Source organism: Sapajus apella, unplaced genomic scaffold (assembly GCF_009761245.1).
Source record: "Sapajus apella isolate SASKATOON/1434 unplaced genomic scaffold, GSC_monkey_1.0 scaffold59, whole genome shotgun sequence".
Taxonomy (NCBI): Eukaryota; Metazoa; Chordata; class Mammalia; order Primates; family Cebidae; genus Sapajus; species Sapajus apella.
In genome coordinates, this window is record NW_022436999.1 from 13,248,567 (window position 1) to 13,267,369 (window position 18,803).

General features: G+C 38.1%; 1 protein-coding gene and 1 pseudogene across 6 annotated transcripts in view; both read left to right on the plus strand.

The window, feature by feature from the left end:
* RTN1 (reticulon 1) overlaps positions 1 to 18,803 on the plus strand; it is a 468,840-nt gene that overhangs the window by 355,727 nt on the left and 94,310 nt on the right. The gene's annotated exons all lie outside the window — the stretch shown is intronic.
* Positions 14,139 to 15,970, plus strand: LOC116528705 (annotated as a pseudogene).

Genomic DNA, 18,803 nt, shown 5'->3' on the forward strand with positions numbered 1-18,803 from the left:
CAATGTTGCATAATCTTCCTAGTCAATTTTTGAACCTAGCAGAGATTTGACTATTCATAGGGGGTGGGAGGGATGTTCTTGAAGGGACTAGAATTAAGATTCTTATGTAGAGACTGTGAGTCCCTGGAGGGCCTGAAATCATGCAAATATTTGCAGGAGCATTTTGCTAGGCCAAGATCCGTAACTTTCATCAGACTCTCAGTGGGATCTGTGACTCCAAAAATAGGTTTAAATTTAAAACAGGAAGAGAAAACACTGGACTTGATAATTTCAAGAGCTCCATGCTGTCTGAATCTGTGATTTCCTGCAATATTATTATCCTTCCCTGCAGAAGGACGAATAATACAATATAATCACCTTTATTTTTCTAGGAGCTTCAAACTGTGGAATCACGTTGCCTCAACCTGGAACACTCCTGTTCACTGTATAATATTTGACTGAGCAGCATGCCATTTAAAATAATGGTCATATGTGAGTGTTAGCTAACAATCAAAATTTTAGTTACATCATTCCATATAGATACATAGGTAGCTGGTATATTTATATAAAAAATATTCATTGATACATCTTATACATCAGGCACTGTTTGAAGCACTTGGGATACATCAGTGAACAAAACAAAGATTTTTGTTCTCATGGAACTTATATTCTTGTAGGGGGAGAAAGACAAGAACAAAATGTGTTAGTCCATTTTTGCATTGCTGCAAAGAAGTACCTGAAGATGGGTAATTTATAAACAAAAGACATTTTATTGATTCATAGTTCTGTAGGCTTTACAGGAAGCATGGTGCTGGCATCGCATTCTGGTTAGGCCTCAGGAAGCTTCCAATTAGAAGATGAAGGACAGCAGTCACATCAAATGGCAAGAGTGGGAGCAAGAGTGTGAGGTGGGAGATGCCACAATCTTTTAAACAACCAGATCTCACGTGAACTCAGTGAGAACTCATTGATCACTAAGGGGATGGTGCTAAACCATCTATGAGGGATCTGCCCATGATCCAATCACCTCCCACCCTAGGCTCCACCTCCAACATTGGGAATTGCATTTCAACATGAGATTTGGAGGTAACAAATATCCAAACAATATCATATAATGTATATACAAATTATATAGTATGCTAGAAAGTGATAAGACTCTGGGAAGGAAAAGAAAAAGTAGAAAGACATGGATTGAGAATGTGATGGAGGGAAGGGCAGGTCACAATATTATATGGGGTGGTCAAGGGAGAGAGAACTCATTGAAGAAGGTGAGAGTGGAGCAAAGATTTAAAGAAGGCAAAGAACTTACACCAGCAGCTATGGGGTGGAAGAGCAGCCTAGGAGGAAGGAACATCTGCAGCAAAAGGCCCTAAAGCAGGAGTTTTCTAATATGTTCACAGAACCTCAAGGAGGCCAGGGTGGCTGGAAGGGAGAATCACCGGAAAAGAGGTCAGCAAAGCAAGGGGAGGCAGACCACAGGCCTCATGATTCTCACTGGAGTGGAATGGGACCCCCACGAGGTAAAAGCAGAGGAGTGAGCTACTCTGATGTGAGCGCTCACTCTGGTTGCCATATAGTGACTAGACGGGAGGGACCAGGGAGAAGTAAGGAGACCCATCAGAGGCACTTCAGGAACCCGAGTGGGAGATGGTAGTGGAACAAGGTTGTAGCCTTATAAGCAATTATAAGATGAGTAGCTCAGGAAAACATTTCTCTTCTGTTATTTAGAGCAGATGTAGATCTTAAGTAAGTTTTGAAGAGGAAGCAACCTTGCCATATTGTACAGTGCACTCATAGGGAGTCCTGCTTGCATAGACTTTCCAGTGTAGGGTAGCATTCTGGGAAGATAAAGGCCCTGATTTAATTATTGATTAATCATTGCTTTATCAAAAAGCATTTTTATTACTATAATCTCAATTGTTAAGTATTTTCTAAAATATGTTAACTTTCTTATCAATTTTAGCAAAACTTAAAAAACTGTATAGTTGGTGACAGGATTTACAGGAGCCTCCAGATCTCAATTCCGAATATAATTTTTTTTTAAAAAAAGGAGAATTTTGTTTTACACAAAAGCAATCTTAGAGAACATTTACTCCAATTCATTAATTTTACAGTTAGAGTAAGTAAGGCACAGACAATTATGAAAGAATCTGAAACAGGAGTCAGCAAATTAGAGCCATTTTGTATTTGTTGATTTGTTTTTATAACAGCTTTACTGAGATATAATTCACATACCATAAAATTCACTCTTTTAAAGTGTATAATTCAGTACCTTCACAGAGTTGTCCAACCATCACTACTATCTAGCTTCAAAAAATTTCATCACCCCAAAAAGGAACCCCATGCTTATTAATGTTCATTCTCCCTTCCCTTTCCCTCAGTCCCTGGCAACCATGAATCTACTTTCTATTTCTGTAGATTTGCCGATTATAGATACAGTTTACATTTCCTGTTAATGGAATCATACAATGTGTGGCCTTTTGTGTCTGGCGTCTTTCACTTAGCATAATATAATATTTTCAGGGTTCATTCATGTTGTAGCATATATCAGTACTTTATTTCTTTTTATGGCAAAATAATATTCCATTGTATGAATATACCACATTTATCCACTCATCATTTGATGGACATTTGAGTTGTTTCCGTTGCTAACTATTAGGAATAATGCTGCTATGATCATTCATGTACAGGTTTTTGTGAGGACACATGCTCTCAATTATCTTGGGTATGTAGCTAAGAATGAACTTGCTGGGTCATAAGGTAACTCTACATTTAACATTTTGAGAAGCTACCAAAATGTTTTCCAAAGTGGCTGCATCATTTTACAACCTCAGCAGCAATAGGTGAGAATTTCAATTTCTCTACATTCTCACACTTTTTAATTTTAGCTACCCTGGTGCTTTTGATTTGCATTTTAATGATGACTAATGGTGTTGAGCATCTTTTTATGTGTTTATCAGCCATTGGTCTATCTTCTTTGCAGAAATGTTTATTCAAATTTGTCCATTTTTAAATTGGGTGGAATTTCTTTTTACTGTTGAACTATAGAGTTCTTTGTATGTTCTAGGTACATGTTCCTTATCAGATACATGATTTGCAAATATTTTTTCTTGTTCTGTGGGTTGTGTTTTCACTTTCTTGGTGGTGTCCTTTGATAAGTAAAAGTTTTTAATTTTTATGAAGTTACGTTTATCTATTTTTATTTTGCTGCTTATCTTTTGGTATCACATCAAAGAAAGCAGTACTACCTAATCCAGGTTAACCAAGATTCATTTCTTTGTTTTCATCGAAGAATTTTAGAGTTTTAGTTCTTACATTTAGGTCTTTGATTCATTTTGAGTTAATTTTTGTGTATGGTATGAGATTGAAGCCCAACTTCTGCATATAGATATCCAGTTGTCTCAGTACTGTTTGTTAAAAAGACTGTTCTTTTCCCAGTATATTATCTTGTCACCCTGGTCAAAAATAAATTGACCACAAATGTAAGGGTCTGTTTCTAGATAATTAATTTTGTTATATTGATTTATTGTCTAGACTTATGCTAGTTTTATATTATCTTGACTATGGTAACTTTGTTGTAAGTGAAATCTAGAAGTGCAAGCCCTCCAATTTTGTTCTTCTTTCTTAATATTGTTTTGACTATTCTGGATGCTTTTTATTTCCATATTAATTTTATAATTAGCTTGTCAGTGTCTTAAAGGCAGTAAGCTTGTACCTTGATAGGAACTGCACTGAATCTAGTTTGAGGAGTACTGCCATCTTAACACTATTGGTTTCCAATTCATGAACATACAGTATCTTTTCATTTATTTAGGCCTTATTTAATTTATTTCAACAACATTTTGTAGTTGTCATTGTATAAGTCTTGCACTTTTAAAATAAATTTATTCCTGATTATTTTATTCTTTTTAATGCTGTCATATCACCACCTGATTTTTAAAATAAAATTTTATCAGAATGCAGCCATATTCATTTCCTCACATATTTTCTTTGGCTTGTTTTGTGCTGCAAGGGTAGAGTTAAGTAGGTGCAATTGAGACTATATGGCCAACAAAGCTTAAAAATGTTTACTGTTTGGCCCTTGGCAGGAAGAGTTTGCTGATTTCTGGCCTCAACTATAATTTGTTGGCAGGAAAGCTGATTCTTTTCTTTTTCTTCCGTAGAGATGCTGTGTGGTAAGATGGAAGAAGATCGTGTTCATATATTTGATTTTGAGAGATATAAATAAGATTTGATGGCATGAATTTTGGAGTAAATGAGACCTAGGTTCAAATTCTAGACCTTCGCTTCCCATTTGATCTCTCTGAAATTCTGTTTCTCCTCCTTGAAATTTTAGTTTCCTTTTCTTATGAGGGAAGAAAGTGACTTATTATTGTCATATGTAAAAGCCAATGCTAGAACTTGCCTCAAACTTCTCCTTTTTATCCATTGTCATTTCCACTGCTTGAAAGTTAAATCTCTGGCCAGGAGCAACAATCTAAATATTGCTCCTTGCCCATCCTCCACACTAAATTCTTAACATCAACCCGTTAGATATGTCTTTATTATTTATTTATACCATTTGTTTTTTTCATAGAAATGTAAGTGCAGAAAAATATGTTACTCAATATTATATGAAAATGTGTTTTTTTGTTGGTTTCTTTTACTCCTATGAAAAAGATAAATGATTTCATTTCCTAGTAAAGGTGTTCTAGTTTGACTCATAAATTTGCACGACACATTCTTTTCTTTTTCAACTTTTATTTTTATTTTATTTTATTTTTTAATTTTTGTAAACAGAGTGTTGCTCTGTCGCTCAGGCTGGAGTGCAGCAGTGTGATCTCGGCTCACTGGAACCTTCGCCTCCCAGATTCAAGCAATTCTTCTGCCTCAGCCTCCTGAGTAGCTGGGACTACAGGTGTGTGCCACCATGCCCCGCTAATTTTTTGTATTTTGTTTTTTAGTGGAGACAGGGTTTTACCATGTTAGCCAGGATGGTCTCGATCTACTGACCTCATGATCCGCTGACCTCATGATCCGCCGACCTCATGATCCGCCCACCTCAGCCTCCCAAAGTGCTGAAATTACAGGCGTGAGCCACTGTGCCCTGCCTATTTTAAATTTTTTTATTTCCATAGGTTATCGGGGAACAGGTAGTATTTGATTACATGAGTAAAAACTTTAGTGGTGATTTGTGAGATGTTGGTGCACCCATCACTCAAGCAGTATACCCTGAACTCAAATGATAAAAGACACTTGCATATTAACCATGATGATACAGAAAAATGCAGCAGTTTCGACCACCAAAATTATGTTTCTGGCAACATGTACTTTGTTGAAATAGATGGCAACAAGCTTCCAGCTGGAACAGATTAAAATGGGTTTCCTCTTTCTCAATGTTTAAATCTACTCCAGAAAATGATGGCTAGACTAAAAGGAATCAAAATATGACTCAGAAACTCCAGTTGTATAGGTAAAATGCAGACTGCCAATTACAACTAAAAGTTCAGAAATGTTTTAGAAATGTAACCTTGTAGCAAGTTTATCCGGCACCTAAACGTTAAGTCTAGTGCTTACAGCAAACTAGAGGCCTTTTTCCAGGCACAATTTTAGCCTGATTCTTTTTTTTTTTTTTTTTTTTTTAGTCCATTTTTAAGCTGCTGATAAAGACATTTCCGACTGGGCAATTTACAAAAGACAAAGGTTTACTTCAACTTGTAGCTCCATGTGGCTGGGGAAGCCTTACAATCATGGTGGAAGGCAAGGAAGAGAAAGTCACAACTTACATGGATGGCAGCAGGCAGAGAGAGAGCTTGTGCAGGGGAACTACTCTTTTTAAAACCATCAGATCTCATGAGACTTATTCACTAGCACAGCATGGGAAAGTCTTATTCACTAGAACAGCATGGGAAAGTCCCCATGATTCAATTACCTCCCACCATATCCCTCTCACAACACACGGTAATTCAAGATGAGATATGGGTGGAGACACAGCCAAGCAATATCATTCCACCCCAGCCCCTCCCAAATCTCATATTCTCACATTTTGAAACCAATTATGCCTTTCCAACAGTCCCCCAGAGTCTTAACTCATTTTAGCATTAACTCAAAAGTTCACAGTCCAAAGTCTCTTCTGAGACATGGCAAGTTCCTTTCACCTATGAGCTTGTCAAATCAAAAGCAAGTCAGTTACTTCCTGGATACAGTGGCGGTATAAGCATTGGGTAAATTCAGCCATTCCAAGTGGGAGAAATTGGCCAAAACAGAGGGGATACAGGCCTCACACAAGTCTGAAATCCAGCAGGACAGTAAAAACTTAAAGCTTCAAAATGATCTCCTTTGACTTCATAATTTCACATCCAGGTTACACTGATGCAAGAGGTGGGTTCCCATGGTCTTGGGCAGCTCTGCATCTGTGGCTTTGCAGGATACAGCCTCTCACCTAGCTGCTTTCGCAGGCTGGCATTGAGTGTCTATGGCTTTTCCAAGCAAATGGTGCAAGCTGTCAGTGGATCTACCATTCTGGGGTCTGGAGGATGGTGGCCCTCTTCTCACAGCTCCACTAGGCAGTACCCCAGTAGGAACTCTGCGTGGGTGCTCCGACCCCACATTTCCCTTCTGAACTGCCCTAGCAGAGGTTCTCCACAAGTGTCCTTTCCCTGAAGGAAACTTCTGTGGTGGCATCCAGGCATTTCCATATATCTTCTAAAATTTAGGCAGAGGTTCTCAAACCTCAGTTCTTGACTTCTATGCACTTGCAGGCTCAACACCACAGGGAGGCTGCCAATGCTTGTGGTTTTGAAAACACAGCCTGAGCTCTACCTTGGCCCCTTTTAGCCATGGCTGCATACTGCATGGGGACCCTTTTAGCACAGAGCACCAAGTTCTTAAGCTGCACACTGCATGGGGACCCTTGGCCTAGCCCATGAAGCCATTTTCTCCTAGGCCTCTGGACCTGTGATGGGAGGGGCTGTCATGAAGATTTCTGACATGCCCTGTAGATATTTTCCCTATTATCTTGGGTATTAACCTTTGGTTCCTCACTACTTATGCAAATTTCTGCAGCTGGCTTGAATTTCTTCTCAGCAAACAGTTTTCTTTTTCTTTCAAATTGTCAGGTTTCAAATTTTCCAAACTTTTATGCTCTGCTTCCCTTATCAAACTGAAGGCTTTTAATAGCACCAAAGTCACATTTTGAATGCTTTGCTGCTTAGGAATTTCTTCTGCCAGATACCCTAAAACATCTCTCTCAAGTTCAAAGTTCCATACATCTCTAGGGCAGGGGCAAAAATGCCACCAGTCTCTTTGCTAAAACATAACAAGAGCCACCATTGCTCCAGTTCCCAACAAGTTCCTCATCCCCATCTAAGACCACCTCAACCTGGACCTTTTGTTTATATCGGTATCAGGCTTTTGGTCAAAGCTATTCAACAAGTCTCAAGGAAGTTCCAAACTTTCCCACATTTTCCCTGTCTTCTTCTGAGCCCTTCAAACTATTCCAACCTGTATCTGTTACCTAGTTCTAAAGTCACCTCCATATTTTTGGGTATCTTTTCAGCAACACCCCACTCCTGTTACCAATTTACTCTATTAGTCTGTTTTCATGCTGCTGATAAAAACATACCCATTACAGTTCCACGTGTCTGGGAAAGCCTCACAATCATGGTGGAAGGCAAGGAAGAGCAAGTCATGTCTTACATGGATGGCCACAGGCAAAGAGAGAGAGCCTGTGCAGGGGAACTCCTCTTTTTAAAACCTTCAGATCTCATGAGACTTATTCACTAGCATGAGAACAGCATGGGAAAGACTTGCCCCCATGATTCAGTTACCTCACACTAGGTCCCTCCCACAACATATGGGAATTCAAAATGAGATTTGGGTGGGGACACAGCCAAACCATATCACCTTATTTTAAAAGTTAGCTAATGTAATCTTTGAAAAATAGTAGGCTGCTATGACTATTTATTTCTTCCAATGGAACATAATATTAGAAAAGATATGTTGATAATGATGTTACCTATTTGTAAAAATCAAGGAACCATCAGTTATTTTTAACCTAACTAAACAAAAAGCTCTGAGTCAAAGAATTTCAGGGTTGGAAGGAACCAGTATTTAAAAAAAATCTTATGAATATTCTCAGTACAGAGAACTCACTGCCTTCCAAACTGACTTTCCATCCTCGGAAAGTTCTGAGATAAGAAATTTATCTCATATTGATGTTACTTATCCACTAATCCTATTGTATCATGCAGGGCCATAAAATAAAAAGATCACTATTATATTGACCTTTGGTCTTCACCTTTCCAGACACTACATTACCATTGCTGTTTGTTTTATCACCACAGAGTGCTTTTAAGTCCATTTATCCCCTCTTTTAGCCCAGCTACCTCCTCCAACCCCTTTTCTAAATGTTATGCCCCTAAACAGTAAATCTTTTTGAGAAGTATGTGAGTTGGATAGTGTGGTTTACAGCAAGATTATGACTTCCCTCGCTATGGACACACAGTTTCTACTAATTCAACCTGCACTCATCACCTATTTGTCAGCCACATCACACTGTTGACTTGTGTTAAGCTTGCATTATCTAGTACCCATAAGTTTTTATTTATTAATGTGCTAGGAATAAGCTATATATTTTTCTATTTCATATTATTATGGTTGGCACTTTGGGTGGAAGTACTAAGCCTTACATTTTGTCTCCATTAAATTTCATATTTTTAGGCTAACCCTATTTTTCCTGAAAGATTTGGGAGGATTCTATCACTCAATGCTTTTACTATCCCTGTTGCATTATCTATAGGTATGATTACTCACTTCTTACTTATCATTTGACGAAAGATTTGAGAGCTCATATCCTTTCATGGGCCACTGAAACTTCTCTCCAGATTTAAATTCAATTCTGGAAACATGTATTCTGCATTTTCTTTATAATGGACTATTCTCAGAATTGGGAATTCAGTGATGAACAAGATAGGGTGGTAGTCTCAAACACATCATCACTCTATAGTGGGAGAAAGACATCCAGAAATAACCATGGTATAACATACTAAGTGTAATAACAAAGGTGTGAACAAGGAACACAAAGGAGAGGCCAGTAATTATCTGGGGGAAGTTTCTGATGCATACCAAGATGAGGGATATTTGAGCCAAATTTTGAAAGAGAAGGAGATGTTTGTGAGAAGTACAGGAAAAGAGTCTGATTGCCATTCATTAATCAGCATTTATTCACAGGAAAACGAAATGATATGTTCCTCATAGTTCTTCTCTTAAGAGACAAGTGGACAAAAAAATAAAATAAAAATGAGACTCTACAATGATGAATAGCATAAGGCAATCAAAACCAAACTCAGGAGTATGTAGTGGCTACTTCACGGTGCCATATCAATCACATTGTTTCAGAATGAGTGACTACATTTAAAATATTTTCTTGATCTTGTGATTCTTGTTTTTTTTTTTTTTTTTTCCCATGAGAGCAGTTAGGAAACTCTTACTAATGTTCCTTAAATTTAGTGTTTAGGGACCAAAAATAGGAAATTCTGAAAAATCATTTCCTATCCTATTGACCCAAATCTCTGCTTTGTAAGAGACTCCTCTATCTTAGAAGCATTACTCCTGTCCGGGTTAGATCCATCAACAACTAGGTTACAGTAGCTTCCAGCTTCTTCAGCCAGTATTTGGGCCTGGAAGTCACAGTAAACTTCACACTTTGGTGGAAATTTAGTAGTATGTTGCTGACAACAAATGAATTTGTTCCCCCTCCTGCCAGCCCTGCCCTTGGGATTCATTCATGCAGCTATAGTAAATAGCATTTTCCATGTAGTGTCTCTGCAAGGACAATCAATTCAGCAACAGACTTTCTCCTTTAAAAAATAAAAAAGTAAAGTAATTAAAAGCTGCTATCTTCTTACAACAAAGACCTGAGAATATAAAAGTACTTCTTCACTTATTAGATTATGATACTGACCTTTTAAGCGGTGTCTTAGCTCTGAGGATGATGAGTGACTTGCGCAGTAAGCAATCTGAAGACACCAAGGTAATTCTGCTGTGGGCCAAGTCATTCATTTAGTCAAGGGTGTTCCTGCCATTTAGCAATGAGCCTGCATCTTTTAAAAGCACAGTCATTTGACTTACTTCCTCAGCATAAAGGTACTTGACCTTGTCTGCTGCCAGGCAGGTAAATGCACGTATTAAATTGCCTTTGACAATAGAGAAGTTTAAGACTTAGGTGACTGTTGGAAACTTAGCTGAATAGTTGCTCTAACTTCAACAAAATCACCTGCTTAATCTGTCTAGATCTCCAGGGAAGCCACAAATAAAATGAGTGCCCTAAAAAAACAAATTTTTTAAAACTACATAGTTTACATATATAAAAAACTACATGCATATAAAAATATTTGGGGCCAGATCAACATATAATTTGAGTATTTTTTATAGAGTTTACAGACTACAGTATGTAGAGTGCTAGAATCTTTCTGATATATATGTGTGTATGTATCATGTATGTATGTATATGTGTATATATAAATATAATATCACTATATAGCATTGTGCTGATATAATCAAAGGTAGCTTTAGGGATTAATAAAGTCAGATAATATTTCTTGGAAAAATAAAGAATTATCTTCAATTTATATGGATAAAAGACATGGTAATGTTTTTTCACCTATTAAATCAGTGAATTCTTCAGCTTTTTCTAGTTTGTAACAAATAAATCCCAGACCTCAGGGCTACAGTGAGAAATAGTTTTTCTTTGGTATAATACATCAGGGTTTGGTTCTGCCAAAGTCTGCTGGGCTCAGCTCAGGTTGGCTTAGCTCCATGTGTGTTTTCATTTTGGAACCCAGGCTAAAGGAGCAGCCCCTGTCTAGGACATGGTGTCCTGATACAAGGATGGCACAAAAAGGCCCTAGCCAAGCCACACAGTCACTTTTAAGCTTCTGCTCAAGTGGGGTAAATGAACATCTTGTTCCCTCACATTCCATTAGCCAAAGCCTGTGCCATAGCCAAGCCTAAAGCCAGTGGATGGTAAGCAGGATGAAGGTTATATAGTTGTTTGTTCACATCCTCACCCTCTTTTCCATCAGTCTTTTATCATAAGCCTAGAGAGTGGTAATCAGAATGTTCTTCCAGATGGAAAGCTCTGGGGTTACAGTCTGAGCTTGCTTTTTCCTCCTGCCCACCACCTCACAACCTAACTTCCTCACCCCATCACTCAACATGACACCAAGTTCCCTTGCCTCTCTGGGAACTTCTCTCCACCATGAAGGAGGACAGAATACTCTAGTGCTACTCTGAGAAACTGGTATTGCTGTTTTTCTGTCTCTAGTAACATACTTCAAGGCAATACAGAGAAAAGAAAACTAAGAAGCCCCATGCCATCTGTCCTTTGTCTGTGGCTGCCTACTTTTCCCATGCAGGGGTGCTGTTTGCTGTCCACACTAAGACCCAACCACTCCCTCTTGAATAGTTTCCCAGTTATATATGAGTTTCTGAGATCTGTCAGCCTCATTTTTCTTTCTGTGGCTTCTCTAGTGTTGGGTTTGGGGAGAGAACAAGTAGCTGGTGTAACCTACTTGTTGAAATAGTTTGTCAAGCTACTTTGAGTTGTATAACCAGTTATTTGCACATCCTAAGGATAAATTGATCCATAATGTTGGAAACTTAGCAACAAATTTTGAATGGCACAGAAGGTATAAGAATATAACAGAAATTTTCTTTTCAACCTGAGCTTTGAGGCTGTAAGACACCATATAGAATTTTCTCAGTTTTGTAATTGATGTGCTTTAATGTTTTTGCACCATGCAAATTTTCAGAATCACTTCCAGAAGCCTGAAAATCATGTTTCTTAAAAACGGTATTTAATTATGCTTTGTCATATAAAATACATTGTGATAAATCTCTGATTCTTAAAAAAAAAAATGTCATGTATATGTAAGTACATATACACACTTATGTATGTGATTTCTGCCTTCCATTCTTAGAGCGTTTGTCAATTATTTATGCCCATGGGAAGCAATTTTCCCCCTCTTCCCGTGTGCCTAGAAGTATGACTCTCATTACTTCCAGATGGGTAATCTGATGCTTTAAATTATTACACTAGCATTACTTTCACTAAGAGTTTATCATGAATCAATATTTTTTGAAGTTAAAAAAATCCTGATTTAGAAAACAAAGTTGTGAACGGCCAACTGAGGAATAAGAGCTGAGTGATGAAACACCTGGCTAAAGAAGGAAAAGGAAATGACCCTATGCTGAAAGGTGGTATTTGGTATTAAAGTAAAATTTCAGAACCCAAATGGACCATTTTTTAGATATATCTTCTTTAAACCAAATTGAGATATGGACAAAGGTAAAGGGAACTAAAATACTCTGAGCAGGGTCTGAGTCCAGCAGAGAAGTCATCTTCAGATGTGCTGCCGTGGAGCAGGCTGACTTCCGTTGTTAGTAAACACATTCATCTGCTGTGGCATAGACAAGCCTTTGTTTGGATTCTCAGGGATTCTTGTATTGGGTACATGTTTTTCTGTAGTAGCATTGTCTCAAAGAATTACAAGGGAAAACTCAGCCACAAGAAAACTTTGGACAGCAGCATTCATATTGAATTGTACTTGGAGTCCAGAGTTACAGTAAACCTTGTACAAAAAAGTAAAAACCAGGAAGGAACAAAATAACGGCATTCGCAGTGACCTGGATGAAACTGGAGACCATTATTCTAAGTGAAGTAACTCGGGAATGGAAAACCAAACATTTATATTCTCACTCGTAAGTGAGAGCTAAGCTATGAGGATGCAAAGGCATAAGAATGATACAATAAACTTTGGGATCTGGTGGGATGGTGAGGGTGGGAGGGAGGTGAGGGGTAAAAGACTACAAATTGGGTACAGTGTATATTGCTCGGGTGATGGGTGCACCAAAATCTCAGAAATTACCACTAAAGAACTTATTCATGTAATCAAATACCACTTGCTCCCCCAAAACCTATGGAAATAAAAAAACAAAAATAAAAAAGTAAAAACCAGGAGGCTTATTAGATTAAATGAACATATAAATGTCTGCTAATATTATAACAAATGCTACAAAAGATAAGTTATGCAAAAACTGATATTTGTTTTTAATAATACTGTCTTGTCGGTTTGGGCAGCTACAACAAAATACCATAGACTGGGTGGCTTACAAACAAGTGAAATTTATTTTTCACAGCCCTGGAGGCTGGAAGTCCAAGCTTAAGGGCAGAGGGAGAAAGCCAGCTCTCACTAAGCCCATTCATGTGGTCTCCATTTTTATGACCTTTCATGACCTCCATTTTCAAAGGTCGCACCTCTTAATGTTGCCACATTGGGGTTAAGATTTCCACCTAAAAATTGGGAGAGGGGAGTCATGGCAAATATTCAGCTGGTAGCAACTACCTAATAATTAAAGGTGGCTCATTGCTTCTTAGTGGTCATCCTGCTTCCACTCTTGTCCCTGACAGGGTGTTCTCCACATGGCAGGTACAGATTGTGAATCAGACTACGTCAGCCACCAGTTATAAACCAGTCATTGTCTTCCCAGTGCTCTCTGAACAAAATCTGAGCCCCCTGCTGTGGCCCTGCCTCACTCTCTGGCCTCATTTTCTACCTCTCCCCTTCTCATACACCATCTTCCAGCCATGCTGAACTTCATGTTTCTCTAGCACTCTGAGTTTGTCCCTGCTTCAGGGCATCTGCACTCCTGTTCTGTTTTCCAAGCATTCTCTCCTTTCCTCATCTTTTTATTGTCCACTGTCTCTTGTTATTCTGTTCTCAGCCTACATGTCACCTTCTCAGAGAGGGCTCCCATGACCACTAAATCTAAACTCACCATCAGTTTAGTTGCTTGCACATTACCCTATTTTAGTTCTCTCTCTGAATTAGGTAATGAAACTCTGCTTCTTCGTTGACTCTCCCACCAGAATAGAAGACAGCAGCACTCTTGTCTGCTTAAAATAGAAATTATCAATAAATATTTGGTGACTAAAGAACTGCAAAGGCTGTCTGGGCACGATGGCTCACACTTGTTATCCCAGTATTTGGATCGTTTGAGGTCAGGAGTTCGAGACCATCCTGGCCAACATAGCGAAATCCCGTCTCTATTAAAAATACAAAAATTAGCCGGGAGGTATCCCAGCTACTCAGGAAGCTGAGGCAGGAGAATCGCTTCAGCCTGGGAGGCAGAGGTTGCCAGTGAGCCAAGACTGCACCACTGCACTCTAGTCTGGGCAACAGAAGGAACTGCAACAAAAAAGAACTGCAGAGGCCATCACTTTGCTAATGTTTTTCTTATTCCCACAAAATTTTTGTGTGAGAAAAATTAATGGGGAGTCAAAAGGGTTCTAGTTAGATAATCCACATAGGTTTCGCATCTCCGTGTTAGAGATGTATTTGGACTTTATGCCAAACACTCTGATTTTTAAATAGTGGCAGAATCTTAGGATACTAAAGAAAATGTTAGAATCCTTAAATATTAACTCTAGGAAGCAATTTAGGAAATCGCTATTAACCTTCTTTGCTTTAAAAATGAAGAAAACTGAAAAAAAGATGTGAAGTAACTTCCCTCATATTGCAATTAATTTATAGCAAACCCAGGAGCAGATATGTGTGAATAAAATGATGGTTCCATTTCAGAGGCTTGAGGAGCCTTCCATTGAAAATCACAAAATGAGCAATTGCATTCACCTCTTCTCCCTTCCATTTTCCTATTGAGATGACAGAAAATATTTTTGACATAATAAATTTATATAGGTACTGGAAAATATGAAATACTGAAATCAGTGAAAAAGAACTTTAGAAGAATTTCTGGAAAACAGCAAGAAGATGAGATTTGATTGGCAGAAGAATACAGGGGAAACCACAGTCCAAGGTACCAGCTCCTGGTACACTTTATCCCATGAGAGTCCAGAGAGACGCACAGCTTAACAAAGACTACAGGCAAGGTGGGCTGGGGGCCTTTGTATGTGCACATTTCTAAAACCAAGTAGAGATAATGAGAGAATATAGGTGGAGGAAGAATTTTTAAGAAGCTGTAATTAGAATCCATACAGTGATTAGAAAAAGACATTTCAACTACAAAATGAAACAAACTGTAGGTGAATGAGTCAAAAGAAAATGAATTCCTAGAAATTATAAATATGATTAAAGAAAAATTCATTGAATAGGACTGAATAGTATGAATGACAGATAACTCTGACAACCAAGCTGGTGATCTGAATTTAAAATTAAGGAACTCTCCCAGAAAGGTAAAACAAAAGACATTATTCATTATATGAATAATGACCAAAGAAAAAGATAAGAGGAGGCCACATTAGGAAGACCATCATCTAATCAGAATTTCAGGATCAGGGAACAGTGTATAGGAAGAAGTAATAATACTAAAAAATACCAGTAATAACAGAAGAAAAATTTTCTTGCACTTTGGAGAAACACAGATCTTCAGGCTGAGAATACCTTAATAAGTATTAAGGTAGACAGAAGAAAATGCACAGCAAGACATAATCTAATGAAATTTCAGGGACCCTTTTCACAAGATGGTGCCGAAAGCGAAGAAGGAAGCTCCTGCCCCTCCTAAAGCCGAAGGCAAAGCAAAGGCTTTAAAGGCCAAGAAGGCAGTGTTGAAAGGTGTCCACAGCCACAAAAAAAAGAAGATCCGCACGTCACCCACCTTCCGGCGGCCCAAGACACTGCGACTCCAGAGGCAGCCCAAATATCCTCGGGAGAGCACCCCCAGGAGAAACAAACTGGACCACTATGCTATCATCAAGTTTCCACTGACCACTGAGTCTGCCATGAAGAAGATAGAAGACAACAACACACTTGTGTTCATTGTGGATGTTAAAGCCAACAAGCACCAGATCAAACAGGCTGTGAAGAAGCTCTATGACATTGATGTGGCCAAGGTCAACACCCTGATTCGGCCTGATGGAGAGAAGAAGGCATATGTTCGACTGGCTCCTGATTACAATGCTTTGGATGTTGCCAACAAAATTGGGATCATCTAAACTGAGTCCAGCTGGCTAATTCTAAATATATGTATATCTTTTCACCATTAAAAAAAAAAGAAGAAATTTCAGAACTGTAAGAATGAAGATTTTTTGTTTTATTATTTTATTTTTAAATTGACAGATTAAATTGTATGTATGTTTTAAAATATATATACTTTGTAGAATGACTAAATCTAGCTAATAAACATAAGCATTATCTTTCATAGTTAACACTTTTCTGATGGAACACTTAACATTCACTCTCTTGGCATTTTTCAATGATACAATATATTATGAACTATAGTCACCATGTTGTACAATAAATTCCTTGAACTTATTCCACCTAACTGAAATTTTTAATTTTTTTTAACCAACATTCTTCCCAACCTCCCCCTGCAACCATCTCAGCCCCTAGTAACCACCATTCTACTCTTTACTTCTGTCAGATCAACTGTTTTAGATTCCACATATAAGTGAGATCATGCAATATTTGTTTTTCCATGCTTAGTTTATTTCACTTAATATAGTGCCCTTCAGTTTTATACATTTTGTTGCAAAGGATAGTATTTCCTTCTTTGCATGGCTGAATAATATTCTGTTGTGTGTATATACCACATTTTATTTATCTATTCATTCACTGATGGACACTTAGGTTGATTACATATCTTATCTCTTATGAGTAATACTGCAGTAAACATGTGAGTGCAGATATGTCTTAATATGCTGATTTTGTTTCCTTTGGATTTATACCTAGTAGTGGAATTGCTAGATAATATGGTAGTTCTATTTTTAATTTTTTGAAGGGCTGTTCTACTGTTTTCCATAATAGCTGTACTAATTTCCATTTCTATCAACAATGCGTAAGGGCTCTGTTTCTCCACATCTGGGTCAGAATTTACCTTTTGTCTTTAAAAAAAAAATCTTTTCACAAAGACAATTTAGTTCTATAGAAGGGTGCATCTCACAAATGGAGCAATGGTGAGAGCATACCTGAACAAGGGAGGGGAAGGGGTTCTTATCCCTGACACCAGTAGCCCCTACTGCTGTGTCTTTCCCCGATTGGCTAGGATTGAACCACACAGTCTAAGATAATTCCAATAGGCTATTTTAAAGAGAGCAGGGGTTAGAACTAGAGTGGTGGGTTGAACAGTTTCAGCGGGAAAGACGGTTATGGAACAGGTGACTAAAGGTAACTCAAGTCAGAGCAGGTGACCGGGTGACTCAGGACGGAGCAGGTGACCAAGGGAACAGATGTGAACTACTGATTACAGCTGGTGGGAAAGTTGTTTACTGAAACTAGGGGCAAGGAGATGAGGAAGTTAAATTTTAAAATGGAGAACAAAGTACAAGGAAACTGAACATACTGACATAATGAATCTTTGAAGAGAAACTTAGAACTCACTGTATTTATCAACTCCCCCCTCTTGAATTTTATGGTTCTTTTTCTTCAAACTTCCTTAACATGTCTCACTTAGTAGTTCTGCTTGAATCTCTAAAAGAAGATGCTTCTCTGAATAAGGTGGAGGAGAGTTAAGGGAGGTATTAATTAAATGCTATTTCTGTGAGTCTTTGCAATTTGGTGGTTCTAAGTTCTTTGAGAAACTCTCCAAACTGCTTTTTACAGTGGCTGAACTAATTTGTAGTCTCACCAATAGTATATAAGCATTCTCTTTTATCCACAGCCTTCCCAGCATCTGTTGTTTTTTGAGTTTTTAGAAATAACCATTCTGACTGGTAAACATGGTATCTTATTGTGGTTTTGATTTACATTTACTGATGATTAGTGATGTCGAGTATTTTTTATGTTTGTTGGTTGCCTGTATGTCTTCTTTCCAGAAATTTCTGTTCATATCTTTCTTTTCCCCATTTTTAATAGGGTTACTTGCCTTTCACTTGTTCAATTGTTTAAGTTCCTTAGAGATTGTGAATACTAGACCTTTGTCAGATGTGTAGTTTACAAATATTTCTATTTTGTAAGTTATCTGTTTACTGTATTGAAATTTATTTTGCTATGAAGAATCTCTTTCATTTAATTAGGTCCCATTTGTCAATTTTGTTTTCATTGCAATTGTTCTTGAGGACCTCCCCACGGCCGACATCCAGAATGGTGTTACCCAGATTTTCTACTAGGATTCCTTTTTTTTTTTTTTTGAGACAGAGTTCTGCTGTTGTTGCCCAGGTTGGAGTGCAGTGGTGTGATCTCAGCTCCCTGCAACCTCCACCTCCCAAGTTCAAGCAATTCTCTTGCCTCAGCCTCCTGAGTAGCTGGGATTCCAGGCATCTGCCACCACATCTGGCCAAGTTTTTGTATTCTTTTAGTAGAGACGGGGCTTTGCCATGTTTAGTAGAGACGGGGTTTTACCATGCAGGCTCGTCTCAAACTTCTGACCTGAGGTGATCTGATCTGCCCACCTTGGTCTCCCAAAGTGCTGGGATTACAGTATTCTAAGATTCTTATAGTTTGAGGTCTTACATTTAGATGTTCAATCCATCTTAGGTTAATTTTTGTAGATGGTGAAAGATAGGGGTCCAGTTTTATTCTGCTGCGTATGGCTAGCCAGCTATGCCAGTACCTCTTAATGAACAGGGAGTCCTTTCCTCATTGCCTATTTTTGCCTTTTTAGTAGAATAATTTATTTTCTATTTAAGATATTTAAACTTTGTTGAATATTAGATGGCTGTAGGTGTGTGGCTTTATTTCTGGGTTCTCTATTCTGTTCCACTCTTCTATGTGTCTATTTTTGTGCCAGTACCATGCTGTTTTGGTTACTATAGCCTAATAGTATGAAGTTGGGCAGTATAATGCCTCCAGCTTTATTCTTTTTGCTTAAGATTTCATTGGCTCTTCAGG